The 24,444-nt window shown below is 42.3% G+C and overlaps 1 long non-coding RNA gene and 1 pseudogene across 1 annotated transcript; both read left to right on the plus strand.

The window, feature by feature from the left end:
* Positions 1-7,067: 7,067 nt before the first annotated feature.
* LOC147574982 (large ribosomal subunit protein eL42-like) lies at positions 7,068-7,535 on the plus strand (annotated as a pseudogene).
* A 3,745-nt stretch (positions 7,536-11,280) lies between these two features.
* On the plus strand, positions 11,281-19,101 carry LOC147574983 (uncharacterized). Its single transcript, XR_015242936.1, has 2 exons — positions 11,281-12,135; positions 18,578-19,101. It is a non-coding gene; the product is annotated as an uncharacterized LOC147574983 (long non-coding RNA).
* Positions 19,102-24,444: the final 5,343 nt, after the last annotated feature.

Here is a 24,444-nt window from a genome sequence, read left to right on the forward strand (position 1 = left end):
TGTCAGCAATCCAAGGCTATAACTGTACTTTGTCCACCACTGTAGGCACTCAGTATTTTCTGAGTGAATAAATAATTTACATTAAAGTATTTATGGGGTGCCTGGCTGGTTCAGTGCGCTAAGCATCCGACTTCAGCTCAGGTCATGATCTCGCAGTTTGTGGGTTCATGCGCCGTGTCAGATTCTGTGCTGACAGCTCAGCCTGGAGCCTGCTTCAGATTCTGTGTCTCCCTCTCTCTCTCTGCTCCTCCTCTGCTTACACTCTGTCTGTCTCTCTCTAAAATAAATAAATATTAAATAATAATAATAATAAAGTACCTCTCTGAGCTCCTAACCTACAATCTTTTTATATATATTTTTAAAGATCTTCCATGGCCCCTTGTAACATCTGTAAACAAACTCTGAAACGGAGAATAGCTGGCCCAATGCAGCCACCTCCTGACTGCTTTCAGGCCTACCTCCCCTTCTTATCTCTCAACAGGAACACAACCCCTTCTCACCATAGGAGCCTTTCCAGAAAGAAAGATGAGGGTGGGGGCGTCTCTCCTTGAGAACTGTGGCTGCACATCAGGACTTGACTCTGACACATGCAGGCACCAGGACCAGATTCAGAGCTCTCCAGGCCTCTGTTCTGACCGCCAGACAAGAATGTCTGTCTCTGTTAATTTGACTTAAGCTCTGTTTAATTACTAACTTGGTAGTTTCTGCTCTCTGCTTAGCTGCTTGTCAAGTATGTGGCACTTTTGATAATTTAAGGGTTGGAATTTAGTCTATTTTTGCAATTGAAAATCAGCCTGGAGCCAGAGTTTCCCTTTTATTCAGAAAGACGAAACAGATGGCACATCAAAAGCGGGCATTCTGTAATTTTGTCTTTTCTGATACATTAAAAGCAGGCCTTTGCACACTGGCTGCTTGGTGTCCTTTGGAAACCTCTACTGGGCCTGTAAACATGAAGCCTAGTGCTTTCATATCATTCATTTTTGTCTTTCTGTGCCCAGCTTAGCCCAAAAAATTGCCCAGCAACGTCAGGAAGCCACACTGAGAGGCAGCCTCAGGGGTGCCCAGACACCATTAGGACTAACAGTGAGCACCTGAGTTCCAGGACTGCTCCCCCCCACCCCCCACGGCCTCTGAGCTCAGTGACTTGAAGGTTTACCTAAGATAATTTTAGCTGGATGGATGACTTGTACAGCATTTGTTCATTCAAACCAGCATTTATTTGCTTACTCATAGATATCAGGCACAAGGGTTACACAAGTGAGAAGATGTGCTCCCTGTCCCCAGGGAGCACTCCGGCTGATGAGAAGGCAGGGAGGGAAAGAGACCATCTGGGTCTGTATGACTATTGGAACCAAGGTGTGCAGAAAGCAGGAAACATAGAGATAACAGGGAGTCAGCCTATTTAGGGATGGGTAGGTATGTACTTGATTCAGGAAGCAGGCTCAGGACAGACAGGATAGCACCTGTAAAGCCTGAGACAGCCCACACAGTGTAGGAAAAGGAAAGTTCAGCGTAGGCTATGTGTAAAGGGCGAGTGAGACTGAGGTGGGTGTGGAGGCTGGGAGGAAAAGGCGGGGTGGATGGGTAAAAATAAAGAAAGTAAGGCTTGACCTGTTAGGTTAAGGACAAATGGAAAAACTTGAAGTCACTTAGTAAAATGGGCATAATAGAAACACTAGCTAACAATTATTGAGCTCTTATGAACCACTTTTAAACTCCTTCCTGCTTGAATCTATGGGGTTCAGAGACAATAAGTTACTTGCCCAAGATAATTTAGCTGGGAAGAGGTAAGGATGGGAATTTCAAGGCAATGTGCAGGCTCCAGAGCCCAGTCTTTAGCCATCACACTAATATTTGCCAGGATTCTACAAATATTAAATGAGCTAACAGATATGAAAGGATTCTGCAAACTGTAAAGTACTGCCCAAATGTAGCCACTGGTGTTTATTAGTTCTGTTACAAGCATCCCAAACGGGAGGTCTTTCTTCTTCATTAATATTTGGCAGTATTCTGAGCATCTGAGCTTCTTCTCCCAGCTCAGAGTGGCAAGCAAGAAAGGCCCTAAGAGACAGAAATCACTCCAGATGAAAAGAAAGGAAGTCTGGGCTTTCATGAGTCAGTCACACTGAAGGATGGAAGAATGACAAAATCAAACGAAGCAGCTCTTCTGAAAGCTTAGCCTGTGCTGGCACCTACTGGTGCCCATAGTAGATGTGCCAGCTTCAACAGGGATTTATCCCATGGAGGGCAAATGCCCCAGGGCAGCTGAATGTGTGAACAGGATGGTAGGGGGAGTAGGGGAAGAATTGCAGTGAGGCTAAAAGGCACCGGGAGACTTCTTTTCTTACCTGAAACGTTGCTGCGCATTTATGAAAACACTTCAGCCTGGAAGTCACTAATCATAACCACTACCAAGAAACTCCTATGGGCGTGCACTGCTCTGAGTGTTTTACACCCCCCCCCCCCCAAAGAGCAGCACTGCCAGCCCCACCAGCTCTGTATATCACCCTCCTTGTTCTAGAAATGCAGACAGCTCCAGAAGGTGACTTGATTTGACAAGGACCGCATGACTCATAAATGGTGATCCTCATTCAGGATCAAAGTTTAATTTAATTCATACTCTTTTTACAGAACCAGGTTGTTTCCCCAAAACTTAAGTCCAAAGCCTAATTCTCCCAGTTGCCTGCTATGTCTGAGATCCCAGTCCTATCAATTCACCACTGGGAGTTTTGTTCTGATTGATTGATGGGTTTGTCCTTGCATTATTCCAGAGGCAGTTTAACATCTTAAATCCTTTTTTTTTTTTTTTTTGCAATACGGGGAGAAACTCCTCCCATTGTGTTTGTAGAGATCCTGGAAAGGGGATTAGGTCAGAAACAGAAATAACATTGTAACCTTCAAAACCTGAGGACCTGCTACCTCATAAAATAGATGCTTGAACTTCATGCCTCCAAAGAGAAATGGGAATTCTAAGGTGCCCCCTCAAATGGTTTCCAAACTTACCAAGCATGGAAACCTCTGCCCTAGGTCATTTGCCAGTTAATACTCACACCCTGGAAAATTCCCTTCACCCTGAGTGTCTCCAATCAAAAATCTAGATAACTCATTTTCTAGTGCTCAGTAGAAATTTAAAGAAAACAAAGATACTAGGTTGGACCATATGAAGTTACCAATATTTGACTATTTTTTGACTTACAAGAAAATACATAGCAAATTGATAGGGCTCAACATAATTGATGCAGGTTTTCAAAAAGACCGTTCTTTTATCACTGCAAAAGGGTTGACAAGCCCATCCTGGGCCAAACATCGGCAGACAGGCACAAGAATCACCTGGACAATGTTTAATATGAGCATTCCCGGGCCTACCCCCATAGTCAGTACTGGAGTTGGGCTAGGGTAGTTCAGGAATTTGCCTTCTTAAAAGGCATCCCGGGCATCCCAAGGCACAGAGATTGCTCTAAAGAAAACTCCCATGGAGCATTTCTGAACTGGAAGAATATTCTGTTCCCACGTACCCAGAAGACAGCACCCCAAGATGCTGTACTTCTCAAAGAGCATCCTTAATCTGCTTGCAGACAGGCCAGTTTGAGGACTTCTGCTGTAATAAGTAGGCAAAAGCCTGATGACAGTCTCAAATCCTTCTTCCACAACTTTCCAGCTGGGAGAAGTCTTTTGAGTGCCCAGTTTTTTCGTTTTAATGACCCATGCCTCCTTTTGTTGTTGCTGTTTCATTTTGTTTATTTTGTTTTGCTGCCTGAAATTAATGATTATTGCAAGGGGATCTAGACCACTCTTTAAACAGCAGTGTTTGGGTAACGTGCCCAGCCCCCATCCCTCTACCATCCAGGAGAGAATTACTGCGGCTCCACTTGTTGGCTTAGAGACTATTTATTCCCATCTTCCACATCGCAGATTCAAACCAAAGCCTCATTATTTCCACTATGTTTGTTTTGCTGCAGAATGGTAACATTTACATGGAAATGGGTCTTTTTCTCTATCCTATAATTTGGATTGTTTAGTTTTCCTTTTTGGACTCCTTTGAAGCTGCTGAAGAAAGAAGTCCGCAGGAATCTGGAGAAAGGAAGAGAGTGGGCTACAGGGGGCGGAGTAGGCGGCAATGTTGTCTGCTTCTCTGTCTCCTCGGTCCCCCACCACCACCTCCTAGCCGGACTACGCTACCTCCTTCCTGCTTCTGCTCTTCTGCCTCCCACAGCCAGGCCAAAACAGGTTAGCATTTAGGGCTGGAGCTCCGGCTTTAACACTGACTTGATAATGGGCCTTGAACAAGTCACCTTTCTTCTCTCAAGGCCTCTCTTCCCATGTGAATAGTGAAGGTGTCTAACCAGATGACCTCTGTATTCAATTACTTTCCCAAGCCCATTGGGCTGTGAGGTAACCACAAAATAAGCCCTTTACTAGCCATACGACTTTGGGCAAGTTATTTAACCTCTCTGATAGACCATCAAAGTGAGTCACACCATTCCCTTATCTATTCACAATTTAGAAAAAAAAGTGGATTCTTAAAACTTTTTTATTATTTATTTTTGAGAGAGAGCGAGACAGAGTGCAAGTGGGGGAGGAACAGAGAGAGAGGGAGACACAGAATCCGAGGTGAGATCCAGGCTCTGAGCTGTCAGCACAGAGCCCGACATGGGGCTTGAACTCACAGACCGCAAGATCATGACCTGAGCCGAAGTTGGACGCTTAACTGACTGAGCCACCCAAGCACCCAAAAAGTGGATTCTTTATACCCAAGCCATGAAGAAAACACCCAATCCATGTCCCCTCAGATGTCCCTGCGTTCCGAAGATTATGCCATTACTGCCTAAGATTTTCCAAAGACTTTCCAAGGCTTTGAATCCTCTCTCATAACCCAAACACACCCACCACCCCTACTACCACACCCACCAGCCCCAGTGGGCTGCTAATTTCTGCTCCCCTCTCCCCTTTATTTCTGGCTAGAGGGTTCTATGAAAAATGTATTTCCCCTTCTAGGCAGGTATTCTAGGGAAGAACTTGCATATGTCCATAATAAGGAATACAGAAGGATACTCACTGGAAGCTTGTTCAATATAATGAATAGAGAACAAAGGTCCATCAACTTAAATAACATGGTAAGCAACTCATTTAACAGAGTACTATGTAGCAATTCAAGAATGAGGCAGATCTATGAGTACTAATATGAGTAGACAGACAAGATATGTTGTTGAATAAAAGAAGAAGAGGCCATAGACTGGTATGGACAGTATGATATCTTATATGTAAAAAAACAAAAACAAAACAAAAAAACTGTGCATATTCTAAGGGTATATATATGTATATAAACACACACACACACGCACACACACACAGTACAGACATAGAAAAGATTTAGAACAATGTATAAGAAACTGATAACACTGTTCACCTCCAAGGAAGGGATGGTCAAGGGGACTTCAGACTGTGAAATGTTTTAATATTTTTACTCAAAAAATCTTATATTACTTAAGAAATTTAAAATAATTTGAAATAATACAGCCCCTAGGTATATGATAATAGCACAAAGGATGGGGTAAAGGAAAAAATATCTTGTTGTAAGGTTCTTACACTATACATGAAGTGGTATAATATTATTTGAAGATGAGTATTTTTTTGAAGATGAATATTTTACAATGTGTAAATTAAAGATGAATATTTTAAATCTTATGATATGCAGTGTAAAAAAAAATTAAAAGAGGTTTAACAAGACAAGAGTTAAGAGAAAACAGAGTCATAAATAATTCAAAAGCAAGTTGGCAAAGGAGGAGAAAGGAACAAAGAACAAACAGAACAAAGAGTAAACAGCTGACAGGATGGTAGATTTAAATATAACCATATCGGGAGCATGGGTGGCTCCATCAGTTAAGCGTCAACTCTTGGTTCAGCTCAGGTCATGATCTCATGGTTCTTGAGTTAGAGCACCACGTGGGGCTCCAAGTGTGGAGCCTGATTGGGATTCTCTCTCTCTCCCTCCCTCTCTCTCTCTCTCTCTCTCTCTCTCTCTCTCTTTCTCTCTCTCTACCCCTCCCCCTCTCACAAAATAAATAAGCTTACATTTTTTTAATAAAAAATAAAATAAATACATAAATAAAACCATATCAATAATAGCAATGTTAAATGGTCTATGCACCTCAATTAAAAGACAGGGATTGTAAGATTGGATAAAAAAGCAAGACACCATGATACGTGGTGTACAAGAAATTTACCTTCAAGATGAAGACATAACTAGGTTAAAAGTTTAAAAGAAGCAAAAAGATATACCATGCAAACACTAATGCAAAGAAAGCTGATGTGCCTTTGTAAAGATCAGACAAAGTGCACTTCAGAACAGGAGTATTACCACATATAGAGAGTCATTAGATAATAATAAAGGATACAATTCACCAGCAAGATGTAAGAATCCTAAATGTATTATATCTAACAGTGGAGCTTCAGCTGACATTAAGCAAAAATTGACGGAGCCCAGAGGAGACACAAATAACTCCACAACTAGATTTGGACACTTCAACAATGCTCCCTCAGTAATAAAGGAAGTGGAAAAAAAATTAGGAAGGACACAGAAGACATGAAAAACACTATAAACTAACTTGACCTAATGTTTATTGAGAACTCTATCCAACAAACAGCAGAATACATATTCTTTCCAAGTACACATGAAACAGTCACCAAGATAGAACATACACTGTTCATAAAACAAACCTCAAGTTTAAAATATTGAAATTATACAAAGTATGTTCTCACCATAATGGAATTAAATTAGAAATCAAAATAGAAAAGTATTTGGAAAAATCCCAAAATTTGAAAATTAAAAACATACTTCTAAATTACTCAAAGAAAAAGCCAAATAAGAAATTTAAAAAATAGGGGCACCTAGGTGGCTCAGTCGGTTCGGTGTCCAACTGTTGATTTCAGCTCAGGTCATGATCTCACGGTTCATGGGTTCAAGCTCCATGGGGGACTCCTTACTGATGTACTAACAGCATGGAGCCTGCTTGGGATTCTCTCTTTCTTGGTTTCTCTCTGCCCCTCCCCCACTCCCACACTTGCATTCTTGCACTCACTCACTCTGAAAAATTAACTTTGAAAAAAAGAAATTTAAATAACAATCTCAATTGAAAATAAAAACGACGTATCAAAATTTATGGGCTACAGATAAATCAGAATATATAGGGAGATTTGTAACATTAAACATGTATAATGAAAATAGCCATGCAAACATGGTAAACATTCCTAAAACCCACCAGACTTTCTCTAAGAAGGGTGGCAAATGCCAACAAAATAACACAGTACAAGAAAGGCAAGGATTGTCATGTGTCCAGGGGAAGCAGTGCTAGGACAGGAGGCAAAGTAACTGTGGCAAGCAGAGTAAGCCAATTTTCCACAAAAAGGTTAACACTACAAAGAAGATTATACTGAGGCTAGAATGCATTGAGCCCAGCTATGGATCTAAAAGAAAGCTGGCTATTAGGAACTGCAGGCATTTTGAACTAGGAAGAGATAACAAGAGAAAAAGCTAAAGGATCATTATTATAAAGACAATACAATCTTGAGGTTATGTTCACTTAAAAAAAAATTACATTAAGGGAAAAATGGTCTCAAATTAGTGATCTAATAAGTATTACCTGAAAAAATAGGACAAGGAAAGAGAAGGCAGCAAACAGAAGGAAGAACATAATAAAAATATGAGCAGAAATCTATCAAATAAAAAACAAAAATAAGAAAATCAAAGAAACCAAAAGCTATTTCTCTGCAAAGAAAATGACAATAAACCTCTAGTCAGCCTGATCACAAAAGACACAATTACCAATATCAAAAATGAAATAAGGAACATCACCAGATCTATTAACATTAAAAGAAAAATAAGGAAATATTATGAACTATGACAATAAATTCAACAACTTATATGAAATAGGCAAATTCCTTTAAAAAAAATAATAAAGCCTATGACCTACTGTAGTAGACAGTGAGAATTCTAGTATTTATCTGCCTAAGGCGCTCCAAGTAGAAAAATCATAATGAGTAAAGATGTGGAAACACTGAAAAAAACAGGCGTTTATTACCGGAGTAAAAACATGCAGAGTAGAGAGTAACAAAAGAAGCTAAAAAAGTAGAGATCAGCAAATAGAGGATAAGTTAGAAACAGAGATTAGCTAAGAGGCTACTGCATAGTTTGGTGACAGATGATAAGGGTCTGAACTACCGGGGGGGGGGGGGGGGGGGGAGTAAGAACTGAAAGGAGATTAAAATCTGAGAAATATTTAGCAGATAGTTGCTAAATATTGGTGACTAATCGTGGGAAGAATGAAGGAGGTGGAGCATAGAAAGGCTCACCTGTTTCTGGTGTGGTGACCAGGTGCTACCAATTGATACTGGGACTAGGATAGCAAGGGCGGTGATGGCAGAGGAAGATGATAAGCTAAATTTATGGATTTTAGGTGTGGGGCACCTGTGGGAAACCAAGGTGGGGAATGTTTAGCAAGCAGGGGGATGTATAAATTTGAAGCAAAAGGGAAAAGTCAGCATTGAAATAACTTACTTGATGGGTAGATATCTCGCCTAAGGAGACCATAAGAAAAGAAGAGAAATGGCTCAAGGGTAGAATCCTGGATTAGAAAATCATCTGAAATTCACAGGGCGCCTGGGTGGCTCAGTTGGTTGAGCAACCCACTTGGGCTCAGGTCATAATCTCACCGTTCATCAGTCTGATCCCCACATCCGGCTCTGTGCTGACAGCTCAGAGCCTGGAGCCTCCTTCAGATTCTGTGTCTCCCTCTCTCTCTGCCCCTCCCCAGCTTGTGCTCTCTCCCTCTCAAAAATACATAAACATTAAAAGAAAGAAAGAAAAAATCATCTTAACTTCTGGAAAAGCTTTGTGATTTTTTGGAATAACAGTTCAGAACCAAGTGCAATTATGCACAAAATGTATAATATCAAAAACTTAGAACAAACCTGAATATCAAAGAAAAAATAGAAAGGCTGAGCTAATATGGAACATATTTAAAATGATGTTTACGAACAGTATATAACAATGCCGAAATTGCTTACAATAAAACGTTAAATGTTTTCCCACCTTTCACAAATAATATACGTATGTATATTATTTAAACACTGAAAATAGGCATAGCAAAGTCTGGAAAGAAATGCAACACGTGTTAGCATTAAATGTTTGGGGTCGAGCCTACGAGCACGGCTATTACGGGGTAATCCGTATCTTGTAAACTTGCTAGATAACACTCATGCAAGAAAACCTGTCCAAAAGAAGAAACGCAGCGTTTGCTCCCATCTCTGGCGACGCCCATCACACCCGGAGACCCCGACGCTGAGGGCCCTCCCACCAAAGCAAGGCTGGAGTTGAAGCCTACCTGAGTCGTGAAGGCAACTCCACGCGCTGTGCTGGAGGCCTGCGCCGCGCGGTAGGACCTGGGACTCCGGAGTCTGCACCGGCTTCCGTCTTCTGCCACTCAGGGGTGACCTCGTGCCTCCACCGTCAGGCTGTGCTGAGGGCCTTCCCCTGGTCGCTCTCAGGAGCCATAGCCTGGCAGCTTCCCAGAAAACAGTTTCCAGCGCTGGCCCAGCACCCTCGGTGGATACTGGTCGTGGGGGAGCGTGAGACGCTGGCCTCGCCAAGCCCCCGCGGCAGCTGCAGCACAGTCTGTGGGCCAGCCGGAACCCGGCGTTGAACAGAGGCTCTCCGGCCCCTTCCACTTCTTCCACTCCTGCGGCGGCCTCACTAGGCGGGTGTGCGTAGCGCTCCAGCCCCTGGGACCATGACACTGGGACCTGGGCCCAGGGACCTGCCGGGTAGCCAGGGCAGTGCGGCCTCAACAGGCAGCAGTCAGTGAGGCTGATGGAGGTGACCTGAGCCGAGCTCCTGCAGAGAGGGCGGCAGGCGCTCAGAGCCTCTTGAGGCCTCTCCGGGCCTTCGAAGGCCGACCCGGGCCCGTGCGGCCCCAATGTAATGCCCTGCGGGCTGAGGTGAGGGACTGCTGGTGAAGCCCCGCAGGCAGAGCGGGAAGGCCCCATCCTAACCCGGTCCGTGAGGGGGAAGCCCCAGCTTTTCCTTCCCGACTCAATACCCTGAAGGGAAGCCAGGCTGACCACCACCTGAAAGCGTGAAGAGAACCCCAAGCGGCCCCGCCCCAGACTTCGGCCCCGCCCCAGACTTCGGCCCTGCCCCAGACTTCGGCCCCGCCCCTGGCGTGGCCCCGCCCTGGCGTGGCCCCGCCCCGGGATGCAGCCCCGCCCCCAGAGGCTTCCTCCAATCTCCGTCGTCAATTCCCTCACGGTTATTGACCGTTACCTGGGTGTGACACACAGGCCAGCAGTGAGGGAGAGAGAGAAGGCCCCCCAGGGAAGCTCAGAGAAGAGGGAAGGTCGCCCAGAGTTGCAACATAGTGCAACAAGAGTTGTGATGATGAAAGTGAAGACACCCATCCTTCTTTGGGAGGGTCAAGGAAGGCCTCCCGGAAGGACCCCTCCTTCACACAGCAGTAAGGAAGGAGGAAAGGAGGGTGGGATGCAACCCTTTAGAAGATCTGATGACGAAAGGCTCCCATGGGAAGGCTTGCGGTACCTTTCAGGAGCAGGCCACACAGCAAAATGTGTTGAGGAGGTGTTGAGGTGGAGGCTTGAGGAAAATGAAGGAGGTCTGATAGAGTTTTGAGCAGTTTGAGGGGAAGGAGACTCAAGAACCAATGATGTAAACTCGACAAGGGCAGGGAGTTTTGTTTTTCTCACTGATGTGTCCCAAATGCTTGTAACAATGACTGTGATACTTTACCCAGACCCCTCTGGTTTCAATTTGGATATGGACAACGCACAGGTGATGGAGTTTTTGGAAGCAACCTACTTGCCCTTAGCCTGTGTCCCAGGACAAAGCTGCTGAAACAGCATCTCGTCCTTTGTTCCCAAGTGATGTTTTGTTACTTTATTCCAGCTGGGGCAAAAACTATGGGTCTTGTTCATTAGGGTGTCACCTAAGTCCCTGGGATGGGAGGGTGACTGCTTGGATTGGTATGTCCCCAAGTCCTACCTCCTTTCTTTGATGCATGTATGTTTTGGATATCCTAAGGGCCCTCTCATCCTTTGGGGCTACATTCTTTTTCTGGCTCTTCCTTGGGGCCTGAAGCTTATGGACACAGGGCTTCTGCTGACCCAGGCTGCTCCAGAGCTGGGGATGCTTTGACCTTGACTATCTCCCTCAACTGTTTAATCCTCGAAAGAATTCCAATTCATTCCTAAATTTATCTCCATTATCATATTCCTAAAGTGGAAACTCAACTTAGAGAAGGTACCCTCCTTCTTTGGTAAGTTCTTCCTCTCTAGAACTTTCCTCCAAGGGTGGGGGAAAAGGTCTGGGGATTGGTTATCTGCATTTGGGTTGCAGGAGGAGGGCATTAGAGACTAAATAAGAGAAAGTGGTGAGGGACAACGGTCAAACGACAGGAGAGTAGCCAACAGGGACTTGCTGTGCAGAGTAAGGACCTCAGAAGAACTAGCTACATTTCTGCTGCAGAGTCTCTGAAGGTTTGGGGATTTGTAAGTTCCTACAGACTATGCAATTTCTCTAGTTCACCTTCACATATCCAGAAGAGTCAGAGGGTTATGGAACAGCAAGTGACACTAAGGGAATCACAGAACAATGGAGTTGGTAATGTGTCCTCTGTTGTTTTAGAAATGATCCCCTCCTTAAGAAAGAGGCGCCTGGGTGGATCAGCCGGTTAAGCATCTGACTTCAGCTCTGGTCATGATCTCACAGCTCGTGGGTTCGAGCCCTGCGTTGGGCTCTGTGCTGACAGCTTAGAGCCTGGAGCCTGCTTTGGATTCTGTGTCTCCCTCTCTCTCTGGCCCTCCCCTGCTCATGCTCTGTCTCTCTCTCTGTCTCAAAAATAAATAAATATTAAAAAAAAGTTTTTAAAGAAATGATCCCCTCCTCTTTGCCCTCCCAAATCTGGAAATCGTACTCTTTGTGACTTGTACCTCCAGGAGCTTCTGGACAGTAGAGCTGAGGAAAGCATGTCTACCTGCATCTACATATCTGGTTACAGGATCTACCCAGAGATAGAACCTGATGGACAAAGAGAAAAAAACTCCTGCTGGAAATCACAGTATGCGAAGGTAGGGAGAAACAAGTCCTCAGCAGACACCTGCCACCAGAAGGTGGAAATGAGCAAGTGTTTCGAGCAATCAATGCTTGAGGTTGTTGCAACAGAAGAGGCCAGACAGAAGGGGGTTTTCTGAAGATGAGCTCTCTGGGACAGTGCTCAGTAAGACTTGAAATCAAGCCAAAAACCATCACTGTTAGAGTCCAGCAATGGTGGGGCAGAGACAGTTGGCGGAGGGGGCTGACAGGCAAATGAATCAGTGGGATTCATGGAATGAATGGAATGAGGTATTGGGAGAAATGGGAAGCTGAGGTCCTTACAAAGAGGGTAGCATCATACGAAGAGGTGGGATCTGGTTGCGTAAGAGGGTCTAGTAGTTCTGTGTGTTCCAGAGGAGAGGAGGAAGGGTAAATGAGGGGAGTAGAAGACGGTCTGTTACGATTGTAGCTCCAGGGCAAAAAGGGATCTGGTGCCCAGTGATGAGACTGAATAAGGGAGCCTGGGGTCAAATGGAAGCAGAGGGATCTTGGGGGAAAAAATGAGGAAACTGGTTTGTGGGGATGAAGGAAGGATAGTGAAAGATGAGGTGAGACCAAGGCAAGGAGGATTCCCAGGCAGAGGAGATAAAGCCATCATTGGAGTGGTAAAAGAGAAGATTGAGAATTTGGGAGAGCCTCTGGCGGCAGTAATAGGGGGAAAGCAGGGATGAGGGAGTGGGGCCCACTGTGAAGGGCAGAGCACAGAGAGAAGGAAACAGGCTCTGTGGGAGCAGAGTCAGACACGAGCTAGGGAGATGCAAGGGTTGACAGGATTCTGCAGGGTCCTGGGAAGGGAGGCTGATAAATAGGCCAGAAGCGAATGGGCTCAGAGGCGCCTGGGTGGCTCAGTTGGTTAGGCGTCTCACTTTGGATCAGGTCATGATCTCACAGCTCTGTGATTTCAAGCCCCACATCAGGCTCTGTGCCACCAGCTCCGAGCCTGGAGCCTGCTTTGGATTCTGTGTCTCCCTCTCTCTCTGCCCCTCCCCTGTTCACATGCTGTGTCTCTGTCTGTCAAAAATAAAACGTTAAAAAAAAAAAAGTTTAAAAAAAAACAGTGAATGGGCTCAGCCTGAAGGGCTGGTAATGGGTTTTCTGGAAGGTCTGGTAAAAGAGTGGAGGCCAGAGTTAAAGACAACTCAGGCAGAGGAGCCGAAGGAACAAAGGGGACACTGACAGAGCAGCATCTTTCACAGGCCTGCTAAAAACAGAAGGTCACCCTCCACACGGATGCCTTCCCAACCCTCCCTGCTCAGGTCTTGACCCAGCAGTTACTGACACAGAATAGGAACAAGAGGGTCTGGAGAGGGTAAGGGCCCCTAAGGCATACTGCCCCTGCCCATTAGAACATCCTATACCCATGATACATGTACTTCCCTCACTTTGCTTTTATGAAAGACCTACATTACTACCTGTTTTCACTACCTGAAAGAATTCCAAAGAGAATTTTTGCTTTTACCATCAAAAGGTGAAGAGTGAAAATAGCATTCAGCGTTTGTGTTGCAGTTATAGAGGCAGGCCGCACCCCAAGCAGTAGCAGTGGCAGTGAGAGCGACCCCACCAAGTTCCTTCCCCAGGAACTACACTCAGCATCTCAGCCTCCAGCCACCAGAGCTCTGAACTATGTCTGTGAGCATCTGTGCTCTATCTCAATTTATTCTGTGCCTCCCTTAGCAAGATGTGCCCTAAGGTATCAGAAAAGCCTAAGAAGTTTTTTTTTTTTTTTTTTGGGTGCGGGGAAGGTGGGAACATTCAAAATAATTTCTAGAAATGGTAATGTTTGCTTTATGCTATTTTTTTCTTCTTTGGCTTATGAAAGTTTTCATAGGAACACACTAGTTTTGGATAGTGGAGAAAGCTGTACACCTTTTATAAACCTCATCCCAAGACTTGCTTTCTCATTCTGTTCCCTGTGGGTTCCTCCTTCAGGAACAACCGCAGGCAGCACTGGGGCCCCAAAATTGCACAGCCCATCTTAAGAAGCGGGGAAACAGAAAAGAAGGGAAGAGATTAATCACTTCCAGAAAAAGTCCCATGCCACCACAGCTTCCTTCTGGCAAGTTCTACAGGCTGGTAAAACAAGAGACTGAGTTACATGTTGAGAAAGTGAAAATTAGTTTGGCCTGAGACAATGAAAATCCACCATGTCATTCATCAAGCTGGGAAAACAGACACAGAACACAGATAAAGCCAGCTGCAAAATTAGCAGAAAATTCTATTTCTCCCAAGGAAACACTGCAGCTGTAAAGTGTCCTAATGACACTCAGTAGCATGACTATTACTTTGTTACTAAGAAATCTTGCTTTCTAAAATCATAGTTTATCAGAAACTTCATTTTTGAAATAATTTCAGTAAGAACAACACATCCTGCTGTTGCCTACAGGATCTAATTCACTTTGACACAGAGCAACTGCCTTGATATCCAACCCAGGTACAGATTCAAGATAGGGGTTCAGGGGTATATCATTCTACATCTATCTTAATTTGTAGTTTCTAAGAAAAGGAGACCTTGTGTCCCATTTCACCATCCAGACCTGATGTTATCCCTTTTACATACAGCCCTCCTTTGCTTTAACTTATCAAAATACTGTTTCATATCAATTTCAGGGGCGCCTGGGTGGCAGTTAAGCGTCTGACTTCAGCTCAGGTCATGATCTCACAATTCGTGAGTTTGGGCCCTGCATCAGGCTCTGTTCTGACAGCTCAGAGCCTGGAACCTGGTTTGGATTCTGTGTCTTCTCTCTCTGCCCCTTTCCACTCGTTTTCTCTCTCTCTCTCTCTCTCACTCTCAAAAATAAATAAATGTTTAAAAAAAATAAATTTCACCTAAATGCCATCCCTCCTTAAAACTGCATCATAATTTTTCCCTTTCTTGGTGGCACATGCCATGGTTCCTCTGGTATGTGACCTCCCAACAAGCCAATAAACCTGACTTTGTCAACTATAAGTTTGTTCCTGGTGTCCTGATTAGGACACTTGGAGGTTCTCTTGATACTCGGTCAATACCCTCCCTACTAAGCTTTGGCCTCCTTAACTCAGTACTAATGTGCATATCTGAGACTCCTTGAATCTCAAGACACTGAAGGTCTCTTTGTCTCTGATTGTGTGATTTTACACTGAATTTAGATTCCGATATCAAAGGACCAAAGATACAACCAGTTTAATATTTGTCTGCTAGAATTTTTGGTTTCTGGTCAGACCTGAGTGTCCCCTGGTGAAGTTTGACTTTTAACACCATCTTCTGCCTTATGTTTGTCCACCAGCTTCTGTTTGTCTATGAGAACTTTCTCCAGTCTTCTCTGGGTATGAGAAATTGGCTTTGAAAGATCTCTCCACACAGAGCCAGGTGGCTGCTGATTTCCCAGGTCAGCAAGTAGAAGCAGCCTAACCTTAGGGCTGAGGACTTAAAACACAAGTGATATTTTACCTCTGAACAACAGTCAAAAAATCTCTCATGGGCTTGTCTGCTAATAAGTCTGTGCTAGCACATGGCATAACTTCACTGAGGATAAATTAGAATTATAGTGGCCACTAGGGGAACTTTGACATGAACAGGAATGTTCATTTGAGAAATGCCTAAGGCAAAAAGGGAACAGAAACTCTCAGGAGATTGTATAACTGGTCTAAAAGAGAGAGATCACTGTGATTAATGTAGATTTCCCCTCTGTTTCCATTCTGTAGGGATTAATAAACACTGGCTTTTAATTGTATGGCTTGATAAAATTGTCAAGGGCTTGAGTTACTGTTTAAACCTATAATGACTTTCTCTTTTGGGTCTATGTATATAAGAAACAGGTTTGCCTGCATCTAAACTTTCTCCCTTTTCCTTACAGAGAAAAGATAACCTTTTTTTTTTTAATATTTATTTATTTTTTGAGAGAGAGACAGAGCGTGAGTGGGGGAGGAGCAGAGAGAGAGGGAGACACAGAATCCAAAGCAGGCTCCAGGCTCTGCGCAATCAGCACAGAGCCCGACGCAGGGCTCAAACCCACAAACCGTGAGATCATGACCTCAGCCGAAGTCACTTAACAGACTGAGCCACCCAGGTGCCCCGAAAAGATAACCTTTTACATTGATAATTTCATATTTGTCTAAAGCTACCTCTTACTTTTTTTTTAAGTTTATTTATTTATGAGAGAGAGAGAGAGAGAGAGAGAGAGAGAGAGAGAGAGAGAGAGAAAGCAGGGGAGGGGCAGAGAGAGAGAAGAGAGAAAAAATCCCAAGCAGGCTCCACACTGCCATCAGGGAGCCCAATGCAGGGCTCTAACTCACTAACCACAAGATCATGACCTGAGCAGAAGTCAAACATTTAACCAACTGAGCCACCCAGGCACTCCACTCACTTTGTTGTTGGTCTGTCCCTCTGTTTTTCCCTCACTTGGGAATTTTTAAAGATCAATTGCTCAGAAAAAAAAAAAAAATCATGGTCATTATTTTGCATACCATATAGTCAAAAATGTCAAAGAATAAAGAAAATAAAAATGTCAGTAAACTATTTTGCATTATAAAATGTAGACAAATGTATTTAAATAGTAGCCTTCATTACTATAGCTATGAGAGAACTTAGCTTCAATTATAAGAGCTTTTAAATTTTTTTTTAAGTTTATTTATTTTTGACAGAGACAGAGTGCGAGCATGAGCTGGGGAGGGGCAGAAAGAGAGGGAGACACAGAATCCAAAACAGGCTCCAGGATCCGAGCTGTCAGCACAGAGCCTGACGCGGGGCTCGAACTCACAAACTGTGAGATCATGACCTGGACCAAAGTCAGATGCTTAACCGACTGAGCCACCCAGGTGCCCCTAATATAAGAGCTTTTAATTATGACTTTAAGATTACTTAAATTTTGTTTCATGAATACAAAGTTTATAAAGTGTATTTTTTAAAGTATCCTGTAATTGTCTCATAAATAAATTTTGGATAAATTAGAATGAGTTAATCATATTGATTGAGACAATCTATGCCTATATTGCCTTGTGGCTTTTTTTTTTTTTAATGTTTATTTATTTTGAGAGAGAGATAAGGAGGGAGAGAGATAGCACATGAGCAGGGAAGGGACAGAGAGAGAGGGAGAGTGAGAATCCCAATCAGGCTCCATGCTCAGCATGGATCCCAACTCACAGCTTGATCTCACAACTCTGAGATCATGACCTCAGCCACAATCAAGAGTGGCATGCTTAACTGACTGAGCCACCCAGGCGCCCTTGCCTTGGTTTTATTATATAAAGTTATTGCCCTGGTTTTATTATATAAGATTAATGCTAAGACAGTATTCTAGTTCATATAAAACTAAGATTAAAACTTCAAGATGTAAACCTTCTAAATTTTGTATGTTGGTTTTATGGGACAAGAAAAGAATCACGGTTGAAGCAAACTTTTCAAGATTACAAAATATAAAATTGTGTTTACGTAAAATCATAGGACAGATGTCTTTTAAAGGGTTCTGATCTTGTAAAATTCTTACAATACTATGAATCATAAGGATTTAATGTTTTAACTAAAATTATAATTTCCATATACTTAATGAAAATGCTAAGACTTGGGGCGCCTGGGTGGCGCAGTCGGTTAAGCGTCCGACTTCAGCCAGGATACGATCTCGCGGTCCGGGAGTTCGAGCCCCACGTCAGGCTCTGGGCTGATGGCTCAGAGCCTGGAGCCTGTTTCCGATTCTGTGTCTCCCTCTCTCTCTGCCCCTCCCCCGTTCATGCTCTGTCTCTCTCTGTCCCAAAAATAAATAAAAACGTTGAAAAAAAAATTTAAAAAAAATAAATAAATAAAATAAAATAAAATGTTAAGACTTTAGAAAATGTTGAATTACTTGATATATAATATTTGGATACCTGAACAGTTTCTAAGCTTTGAAATATATATGTAATATATATAATAGTTTTAATTTATCCTTATTCACATATATTATATAAGGACTGTAGATTAATAGAATGTATAAATGTTTAAAGATTTTATTTTTTTTTAAATAATCTTTACAACCAACGTGGGGCTCAAACTCACAACCCTGAGACTGAGAATCACACACTCTACTGAATGAGCCAGCCAGGTGCCCCTTAGATAAATTATATTTTAAGATTAAAGTTAACTTTATTATACATACATATTTATGTATGTCTACATATACATACAGAGGTACATTAATAAACTTTAATTCGATAAATGACAAAAAGATAATTTCAAGGATATATTCAATGTTAATTGATTTATTCACAGAAAAGGCTTCTAAATCTTACTGCAAATTATAACATAGACAATACACAAAAAGAATAAAATTCGTGTTTTCTTTCCATAAAATGACCTCAGTTATTTTGTGCCTAGATAAGTTTTCTTTTGAATCACCAAAATATTCTATTAACTCTCTGTCCTAGCATTCTTTTGAATAATAACACAAATTTCCTTACTTTTTTAAGTTACTACGTCAGACCTCAAAGAAAGAATGCAGTCAAACCTCCGTGAGACGGACCTTACTAGGTACTGTTAACAACTAACACAACAGGGAACCCATGCCTCCCAAGTCAAAAAGCATAAGCCACACAAAATCCCTGGGAGGCTGTCCTGAGACCTCACACAAAGAAATCTGAGGAATCATTCCAGAACAGATAACAGCAGGAAGTTGCACCTCCCACCCAAGACCATTGGGACCGCACTGGTAACCACAGGAAGTGCCACCTTCCCTCAAGATCCACCAGACAAGACCACCAGAGCCACCCGCTGCGGCGCTTTAACCGGCACGTGCTTTTGCTCTTTTCCTTTGTTCTTTCCTCTCTGCAAAGTTAAGGTTTCAGTTGTTAACACTTCTTGTCTGTTAACCAGGATACCTCCAAGGTCTTTATCTTTAATACTCTTTGTTTGTTTGTTTGTTTGTTTTTTTACCTTAGTCACTCCTCGGTACGAGTCCAGTGCCCGGCTACAACATGCAATTAATTACACTGTCTGTTGGGTTTGTACTTACTTTCCTTCGGTGCCATCCGACTTCCTTTGCTAGAAGTATCATGGAATTAATCAAATGATTTCCTAGGTGATAAGACTCAACCAAGAAGGGATCTAGGGATGGACAATATTGTTATCAGGCCAAACAACTAGAATTCTAAAATTCCCTGTCATGTCATACATAGAAAGGAAGTATGGGTTCCTAAACAAAACAATGCTCAGAAACCTTTTGTGAAATTAGCTGTTCCACGCAAATTTTCACAAAAAGAAAGCCAGTGGTGGTGGTAAAATAAGTGACAAGTAGATGTTTTGAGAAAATAGGACACAAGGAGGGGGAAAAGATGGTAAGAGTTCACTGAGGGGAGATAGGCTCCAAAAAGGTACTCAGGCAAAGAGGCAACAGATGGAAATATTCCTCTGGAGAGTCCAGAGACTATATTCCCTACATTCCCTATAGGTTTCTGAGCCAGTATCAATCCCAGGCTGCACTGGGCCCTGTCACTGCATAAGTCATCCTAGGAAGAGGGATACAGGAAAGAGGGGAGAGAGATTCATCTCCGGTTCACCAGAAAAGCTCGTCCTGTGCTTCATTAGGTTCTTTCAGTCATCCTCTCCAATGTGAGAATCCAAGAGCTTGGGTTACTTGTGGTGAAGAGAGGAGCAAAGTGATATTTTAGGAGGCCGAGTGGAATGATCCTTTGGGGCAGACTCTTGGGGGACTAAGACTCTGAAAGCAACAAAATTAACACACAAGATAGAATAGGCCATGACAATAATAGGAAGGCCTTTCACAGACATTATCTCATGGGATCCTCACAACAACCCTGTGAGGTATGGAGACCAGATGATACCTCAGAGGAGGAACCTGAACCTTGGGAAGTCAGACAGCTTGTCCAAAATCAGGATCTGGGGTTTCTGCCTCCAAAACCAGTAGTGTTTCCAATATATCTCATGTGGCCCTCCCCATGGCAGAACAGGGAATCCTTGTTGTGAACCTCCCCTCTAAGAGTTCTGTTTTCTAATGGGAATTGCTCTAGGAACTGCCACCCGCAGAGATTGTGGACCTGGGTCCTCATGGACAGGTGAGATTAAGGTTGACGATACAAAACCTTGCCTTTTAATGCTAGACCTTTGTTCCTCTTTCTGACTGTGCACTGATCTTAAGAGACTACAGTGAGTGGCTAGGACCAAATTTTCATGCTCTTCTCTCTAGATTAGCTGCAGACATTCATTATTCATTATTCACGGATAATCTGATTTTCTAAATTAATAGAGCTCTGTTAGTCACTTTAAAGTGAATAGAATATTGTCCACTTTTCCTTCAACAAAAATTTCAAAAAGGGTTTTCTGTATGTCGATCTCAACTATTTTTCAGTCCCTATCCTCTTCAGGTAAAGGACACAAATTGCCCAGAACAGAAAGCTCATGTGTATTCCTTCACATCGGACTTGACCCTGATGACAGAGCTTGGGTTCTAGCATCTGATTTGAGGCTTTCAAAGGTGAGGAGCACTCTTCTCCATATCAGCCCCAACACAAAGGGAGGCCCTGGCCCAGAGATACTGGAGTTGGAATCACGACTGATGAATAGAGTTGAGGGACTCTGTCCTCCACAGGTACCCCGAACTCTCTTTATAATCCAGTCTATGGCAGGTGACTCACTGTTATCAGGGTTCTATAGGAGCCCTCTATCATCCCAGATAGAGGGACTGTGAGCTCAGATATAAACCCCAGTTCCCACTCCTATGCCTGTCCTGTGCTCTGTGATGACATTCTAGCCTTTCCTGAGAGTTTCCATCTCAGGTGGCTCTCTGTATCAACATAATTGGTGTAGAAAAGTAGGAAGAGGAGAAGATTCCTCTCTGTTGGGGGCTGGCCCTAAAGTTCCTTTGCCATATTGATGTGTCTGTTTTTCCTAAATGTTGGTAAAATTTGCTTCCTCTGTAAATAGTAGAGGAATAGAAAAAGGAATCCCATACTCACAGAAAATATAAAATGGAACTAGTGCCCCAACGCTCATTGAGAAAGTATCTGAAAGCAGAGTTTATCTGAAGTGCACAGAAGCCTCAAACAACTGAGCGCTGAGAAAATGTACTGTAGACTAGAGTTCTAGGTCCCCACCATGGAGTTATGGAAAAGTGACAGTGTTTTCGATGTGGGAGAGGGTCCTTAAAGAGGAAGGTGAATCCACAATCCCTCTCCACAGCATCCAGCCTAGTAGAACCCTTCACTCCTCCCCGGCCTTCTAGATCCTTCCATCCTTCTCTGGGCCTTAGTATTTTTCCAACTCCATCCTTTTTTCATATCACAGATACACTTATGCTTCCTACAACCCAGATATTATCTGAGTTGTCCCCCTTGGTCACCTCAGCTTTGATCCTACCAGTTACCAATTATATAGCCTTTGAAAATGTGAAGCTGTTCCAGGAGTTTTTACTAACTCCCAGGAATTTAAATTCTCAAGATTTCCTGTTCTCAATTCCAGATTCCTAGCCAGCATTAATCCAGACATAGGATACAACTCCGCCTTTATGTTTACCCAAAAGTGTCCACTTTCACATAAAGCATTAGTGAGCAATGTAGCCTTTACAAAATGATGATGAAGAGGACTGGGGCAGACCTCACCCCTGGCAAACAATTTTAAAATCCCCAACTGCTATAAACACTGACTTATTTCCTTACCTGAAACAGTCTTAGCCCGGGGCACCTAGTCCTTTCCTACCCATGTGATGAGGCTTTGCCAAAACTGGCAGCAAAAACAAGAATGAAGGATAGATCCTCAGTTAACAGTGCTACTGGGATACTGTTGCTTTTAGGTACTTTCAGTGAACAGAGAAAGTAAAAGAATCTAAACCTTGAGTTCGTATTAATATATCAAATTTAACAAAGGATTTTTACTTTAATTTCTTACATGTATCTCCTTTCTCCCACAATGAAAAGTTTGGATCTTAACATTAACATTCTTATTTGTCCTTTCCTAATATATAAATTATATATTTCAAAATTGTAATACAAATATTACTCCTAATAATAAAACTATTGCGTGAAGGTTGAAATTATTTGCAACTCTTTTTTCATTAGAATATACCTCACCAGGAATGTATACCAGAAGAACATGTTCCAGAATAACTAGAAATAATTCTTTCCTCTGTATGGTTATGTAACCAATTTGATAAAGAGTTAAGGTTATTAATTTCAATTAATTTTCAATTTTAGGGTTAGCATTCTTTTTCCTGCTGATTTTAGTCTTCAGAAAAAAACAAAATGTTTACATAGTTCAAAAGTCAAAAGTAAACTATACTTAGAGAAGTCTCACTTCCAACCCTTTCCTTTGATTCATCAACCAACACATACAGATGATAACATAGCTTGGATTTCTTCCCTCAGGATGTAGAAGGGATATCAAGAAAGGCAAGAGAAGAAAGTAGAAAGACTATGGTTCAAATCCCCTACTGTTTGAAGGTGGGCATTTCCTAGGCCTTTGAGACTTTATTTCTTCACATGAAAATGGGAAATGCAATACCCATCTCCTAGAAATAATCTACAGATTAGATGAGGTAACATGTGAAATGCCTGGTCCACAGTAAATACTCAAAACGTGAGAGCACTACTCAGTATAAAAAGATCAATGGGACTTTGAAATGTTAGACCAACTTGTCACCTAATTTTGGCATCTTTTAAAAATCCTTCTACATAATGTAGAAATAATAATAATGTATGCTAACAGTCTGGAACAGAGGTCAGAAGACTAAACAAACACCTATATTTGAAGACAAATAAAAGTAACTTTTTTTTTTCCAAAACAAAAACACCAGACTTGTCTGGATGGCAGTGGTGAGGTAGACTAACAAGAAAAGACATAAAAAGAAAACTCAGATTATGACTATGTTACGGACTGAATATTTGTGTCCCCCTCAAAATTTATGCCAAAACTTTACCCCACCCCTGCAGTGTATAGTATTAGGAAGTAGGGCCTTCAGGAGGTAAATAGGATTAGATGAAGTCATCAGGGTACAGCCCTCATCTGAACCCGAACCCTAACCCTAACCCTAACCCTAACCAGAGCTTACTTCTGGTCTCTTTTCCCCCATGTGAGGACACAGCTGGAAGAGAGCCCTCTATGAACCAGGAAGCAGGCTCTGACCAGGCACCCAATCTGCTAGCACCTTGATCTTGGACTTCCCAGCCTCTAGAACTGGGAGAAATAAATGTTGTTTAAGCCACCCAGGCTATGGTCTTTGTGTTACAATAGCCCAAACAGACTTAAGGCTTTTTGAAATAACAATACAGAAGCCAAACAAACATCTGTGATAGCACTACATGAAAGGGAAATAAAATCCTTAGAAAATGAAAAACTCAGACTGCGTCAAAAAATGAAACCACACTCTAGGCTGTCTATAAACTACATGCCTAAAATAGAGACTCAGAAAAATTGGAAAAGCCAAGAGACCTCATAAAACAATAAAAGAATAAAAGCAGCTTAGTAAAAAAAAAAAATTTCACAAAGTCATGAGTTTCTAAAATTCTACTTAGGGACTTAAAGGAGAGAAAATTTATTTTTGGACAGGAAGATACACGTTATTTTAGGATGGAAAGATACAAGATTATGAAGATATCTGTTTTCCCTAAATCTATATATCATTACAATTATAATGAAAACACCAACATGATTTGTGGCGGTTTGGGTCAAATATTACCAAAATTAATATAAAAAGAAGAAAGTCATAATACAGTCGGAGATATTCTGACAAATAATAGTAATAAAGGGGGAGGGTGAAAGTGGCCCAAAGATATTAAAACATTTTAATAAAGTTAAAGTAAATAAAGCAGTATGGGGATGCCTGGGTGGCTCAGGCAGTTGAGCGTCCAACTCTTGATCTCGGCTCAGGTCATAGTCCTGTGGTTTGTGGGATTGAGCCCTATGTCGGGCTCTGAGCAGACAGCATGGAGCCTGCTCGGGATTCTCTCTCTTCCTCACTCTCTGCCCCTCCCCCATGTTTGCTCTCTCTCAAAAATAAACATTTTTAAAAATAAATTAATTAAAAAGTATGGTATTGACACAAATATACAGGAATGTGGATGTGAATGGTCCATAAATCATCCCAAATGTGTATGGAAATTTAGCATCTTATAAAGGTGGTATGGCAAATCAGGGAGAAAAGATGGGATATTCAACAAAGTTGGGGCAATTGCTTAGCTGTTTGGGTGGAAAAACTGGCTATAACTCTCGCCTTAAATAAGCATATATTTTTTTAAACATAAAAAGCTCTATGAGATTATCATCTTGGAATGGGAAAAGCATTACTATGTTTGAAAAAAATATTTTTTATCTTCATTTATTTTTGAGA

This window comes from Puma concolor, chromosome D4 (assembly GCF_028749965.1).
Source record: "Puma concolor isolate L17-30 chromosome D4, mPumCon1.1.hap2, whole genome shotgun sequence".
Classification (NCBI taxonomy): domain Eukaryota; kingdom Metazoa; phylum Chordata; class Mammalia; order Carnivora; family Felidae; genus Puma; species Puma concolor.